The following is a 5,000-nucleotide window of genomic DNA, read 5'->3' on the forward strand; positions in this document are numbered from 1 at the left end:
ACACTAGATCGCGTGTTCTAACCCACGTTGTCCCTTAACCTAACCCACGTTGTCCCTTAACCTAACCCACGTTGTCCCTTAACCTAACCCACGTTGTCCCTTAACCTAACCCACGTTGTCCCTTAACCTAACCCACGTTGTCCCTTAACCTAACCCACGTTGTCCCTTAACCTAACCCACGTTGTCCCTTAACCTAACCCACGTTGTCCCTTAACCTAACCCACGTTGTCCCTTAACCTAACCCACGTTGTCCCTTAACCTAACCCACGTTGTCCCTTAACCTAACCCACGTTGTCCCTTAACCTAACCCACGTTGTCCCTTAACCTAACCCACGTTGTCCCTTAACCTAACCCACGTTGTCCCTTAACCTAACCCACGTTGTCCCTTAACCTAACCCACGTTGTCCCTTAACCTAACCCACGTTGTCCCTTAACCTAACCCACGTTGTCCCTTAACCTAACCCACGTTGTCCCTTAACCTAACCCACGTTGTCCCTTAACCTAACCCACGTTGTCCCTTAACCTAACCCACGTTGTCCCTTAACCTAACCCACGTTGTCCCTTAACCTAACCCACGTTGTCCCTTTGCCTAACATAGTTCACTGCTCGGAATCTCTGGTGTCGTTGTTATCCTCATGTAGATGTCTTACACTAGATCGCGTGTTTCCACATATTCCCGCTATCCACTGTCAATTGTACTGCAATAGGACTATATCGCCCCCCCCCCCCTCCCTCTGTCCCCCTCTTTGTGTCTCTGTCCTCTCAAGCTGGTCGGTCTGGCGTTTGAGTGTTAAATGAGCCTCGCAGCTGTTCAGTTGCATTCAGATGTCGACGCCCTCAGTGTACGTCGTGGTATGGTCTGTGTCCATTGTCCGCTGATGTCGTACGCGTAACCCACACGCTGTACCGATCATCGGTCGTTACGTACAGAGTGAAGTAGTGTGATACGTGTGACCGTACGCTGGCTGTGCCCAACGGTGTCGAATCTCAATTTCCATATGATGTGCTCGATGCTACTTGTCTCGTCTCCCAATAACAGCTAGGTTGCACTGTGGTACGCCGTAGAGGCGTGTGGGAGGAACGTACGAACGCATTGTATGTCACCCTGGGTCGCTGGGGGTGGTGGTGCGGTGAGTCAGGTCAGGTCAGGTCAGCGTGAGCCGTCTGATGTAGTGACGCGTGTATTCCGACTTTGTCGTATTGCCTCACACAAAGTGCTACCCTGGTGGACCGCGTTCCATATCTGGGACATGCCGCAGATGCCGGTTGACAGTGGATCGCGGAAGGGACATCGCATACGTGCGCGGGCCACCTTCCACGTGTTCTCTTCTGCACATGTCGCAGTGTGTATGTGGTCTGATGTAGCGTGTCGTGACACATGACATCCTGGCATGCAAGAATTGTTGAATTCGCAAATGTAGGTGGACATCTACGTTTACTGCCCAAGATACGCAAATGAACTGGAAATCCGTTGTTGAGCGGTTGTTCACGCTGGAGGTGAATCTGTGATGGCGACGATCGGTACAGCTATTAACCGGTTGTTTCAGCGGTACCCGCCACATCCACACACGTGACTAGGCCCATGTGGGTATGAAGCGATACGCGGCGGTGGCTTGGTGGGACTGTTCCCGGCCGGTGAAGGGGGGCCGCCCGGCGTGTTGGCCGCGCGCTGCGTGGGCGCACGCGCAACAGGCGGCTGGTGGGGGGCGCCGAGTGGCAGGAGCGCCAGCCGACGGGCCCGGCAGGCGGCGCAGCTACGCTGCGGCGCACCCTGCACGCGGCGCCTGGCGGCCAAAGTTGGTTCAGCCGAGCCCGGTGCGAAGCGCGGTGGACATCTGCAGTGTGCTGGTCTGATTGAGGACTGTGTGCGTTGAGGATGCGCCGCCGCCTGGCACTCGGCGCCGCGACGCCGTCTGCTGCTCGGTCGCCCCAGCGGTTCTCGCAGGTGGTTTGTATCGCAGTTGTGCGGACGTGTTGGCGCGTGCGCTGTGCTGGGAGAGTTCGCTTCTGCACCCAAGTGGGGCTTTGCCCTTGTGTGGCGCTGGCGTTGGAGCTGCCGGTCACCATAGGTGGCGCGTGTTGTCTCCCGCCGGCAATGCCACGACAGCACGCTCCCGGGCCTCTGTCGGCAGCGGCAAGCTCAGTTGGGAGCAAGGGTGTTCTCACTAAAACCGTCTACTCGCCTAACTCCGGGCGATTGCGCCTCTCTCGAAACCGACCAAGTACCTAGGACGGCGCTGCGCGCCGCCGGGACCTGAGAGGGTTTCGAGGTGTATCGTGCAGGGGAGCTCGGCCTCCTCCTGTTTGCAGAATAATTGAGCGGACGCTTGCGTGTTCGCGCGGGCCCCCGGGACACACTCCCGGGCGGCCGGCTGCTCAGCTCTAGTTGACGCAGCTCCCTGGTTGATCCTGCCAGTAGTCATATGCTTGTCTCAAAGATTAAGCCATGCATGTCTCAGTACAAGCCGCATTAAGGTGAAACCGCGAATGGCTCATTAAATCAGTTATGGTTCCTTAGATCGTACCCACGTTACTTGGATAACTGTGGTAATTCTAGAGCTAATACATGCAAACAGAGTCCCGACCAGAGATGGAAGGGACGCTTTTATTAGATCAAAACCAATCGGATTGGCTTGTCTGGTCCGTTTGCCTTGGTGACTCTGAATAACTTTGGGCTGATCGCACGGTCCTCGTACCGGCGACGCATCTTTCAAATGTCTGCCTTATCAACTGTCGATGGTAGGTTCTGCGCCTACCATGGTTGTAACGGGTAACGGGGAATCAGGGTTCGATTCCGGAGAGGGAGCCTGAGAAACGGCTACCACATCCAAGGAAGGCAGCAGGCGCGCAAATTACCCACTCCCGGCACGGGGAGGTAGTGACGAAAAATAACGATACGGGACTCATCCGAGGCCCCGTAATCGGAATGAGTACACTTTAAATCCTTTAACGAGTATCTATTGGAGGGCAAGTCTGGTGCCAGCAGCCGCGGTAATTCCAGCTCCAATAGCGTATATTAAAGTTGTTGCGGTTAAAAAGCTCGTAGTTGGATTTGTGTCCCACGCTGTTGGTTCACCGCCCGTCGGTGTTTAACTGGCATGTATCGTGGGACGTCCTGCCGGTGGGGCGAGCCGAAGGGGTGCTTTCGCGTCCCGAGGCGGACCCCGTTTAAATCCTACCAGGGTGCTCTTTGTTGAGTGTCTCGGTGGGCCGGCACGTTTACTTTGAACAAATTAGAGTGCTTAAAGCAGGCAAGCCCGCCTGAATACTGTGTGCATGGAATAATGGAATAGGACCTCGGTTCTATTTTGTTGGTTTTCGGAACCCGAGGTAATGATTAATAGGGACAGGCGGGGGCATTCGTATTGCGACGTTAGAGGTGAAATTCTTGGATCGTCGCAAGACGAACAGAAGCGAAAGCATTTGCCAAGTATGTTTTCATTAATCAAGAACGAAAGTTAGAGGTTCGAAGGCGATCAGATACCGCCCTAGTTCTAACCATAAACGATGCCAGCCAGCGATCCGCCGCAGTTCCTCCGATGACTCGGCGGGCAGCCTCCGGGAAACCAAAGCTTTTGGGTTCCGGGGGAAGTATGGTTGCAAAGCTGAAACTTAAAGGAATTGACGGAAGGGCACCACCAGGAGTGGAGCCTGCGGCTTAATTTGACTCAACACGGGAAACCTCACCAGGCCCGGACACCGGAAGGATTGACAGATTGATAGCTCTTTCTTGATTCGGTGGGTGGTGGTGCATGGCCGTTCTTAGTTGGTGGAGCGATTTGTCTGGTTAATTCCGATAACGAACGAGACTCTAGCCTGCTAACTAGTCGCGTGACATCCTTCGTGCTGTCAGCGATTACTTTTCTTCTTAGAGGGACAGGCGGCTTCTAGCCGCACGAGATTGAGCAATAACAGGTCTGTGATGCCCTTAGATGTTCTGGGCCGCACGCGCGCTACACTGAAGGAATCAGCGTGTCTTCCTAGGCCGAAAGGTCGGGGTAACCCGCTGAACCTCCTTCGTGCTAGGGATTGGGGCTTGCAATTGTTCCCCATGAACGAGGAATTCCCAGTAAGCGCGAGTCATAAGCTCGCGTTGATTACGTCCCTGCCCTTTGTACACACCGCCCGTCGCTACTACCGATTGAATGATTTAGTGAGGTCTTCGGACTGGTACGCGGCATCGACTCTGTCGTTGCCGATGCTACCGGAAAGATGACCAAACTTGATCATTTAGAGGAAGTAAAAGTCGTAACAAGGTTTCCGTAGGTGAACCTGCGGAAGGATCATTACCGACTAGACTGCATGTCTTTCGATGTGCGTGTCGTGTCGCGCAACACGCTACCTGTACGGCAGTGGCCGTGCGCCGCGTGCGGAACCACGCGTGCCTCTCAAAACTAGCGGAAGTGTTGTTGTTGTTGTTGTTGTGTGGTACGAGCGCTGAAGCTCTGGAGCGGCTGGCCTGCGGTACCTGGCGCCTGGCGCCGGTTTTGAATGACGTTCGCCCGAGTGCCTGTCCGCTCCGGTGTGGAGCCGTACGACGCCCATCGGCTGTGAGGCCGTTGGACACAAAAAAAATAGTGGAACAGGGGCCGTCAGACGCCTCAGTCCCGCAAATGCTACTGTCTTGAAAGAGACAGTGGGAGACTGAAAAGGAAAAGATCACCCAGGACGGTGGATCACTCGGCTCGTGGGTCGATGAAGAACGCAGCAAATTGCGCGTCGACATGTGAACTGCAGGACACATGAACATCGACGTTTCGAACGCACATTGCGGTCCATGGATTCCGTTCCCGGGCCACGTCTGGCTGAGGGTCGGCTACGTATACTGAAGCGCGCGGCGTTTGTCCCGCTTCGGAGACGTGGGAGTGTCGTGGTCGCCTGTGTGGCCGGCCGCGTCTCCTTAAACGTGCGATGCGCGCCCGTCGCCTGGCGGTTCGCATACCGGTACTTTCTCGGTAGCGTGCACAGCCGGCTGGCGGTGTGGCGTGCGACACCTCGTA

General features: G+C 55.4%; 2 non-coding genes across 2 annotated transcripts; both read left to right on the forward strand.

The window, feature by feature from the left end:
* The first annotated feature begins 2,396 nt into the window (after positions 1-2,396).
* Positions 2,397-4,289, forward strand: LOC126327176 (small subunit ribosomal RNA). Its single transcript, XR_007561051.1, has one exon. It is a non-coding gene; the product is annotated as a small subunit ribosomal RNA (ribosomal RNA).
* Positions 4,290-4,660: 371 nt separating this feature from the next.
* LOC126327168 (5.8S ribosomal RNA) lies at positions 4,661-4,815 on the forward strand. The gene has a single exon (XR_007561044.1). It is a non-coding gene; the product is annotated as a 5.8S ribosomal RNA (ribosomal RNA).
* The last annotated feature ends 185 nt before the right edge of the window (positions 4,816-5,000 follow it).

This window comes from Schistocerca gregaria, unplaced genomic scaffold, assembly GCF_023897955.1.
Source record: "Schistocerca gregaria isolate iqSchGreg1 unplaced genomic scaffold, iqSchGreg1.2 ptg001024l, whole genome shotgun sequence".
Classification (NCBI taxonomy): Eukaryota; Metazoa; Arthropoda; class Insecta; order Orthoptera; family Acrididae; genus Schistocerca; species Schistocerca gregaria.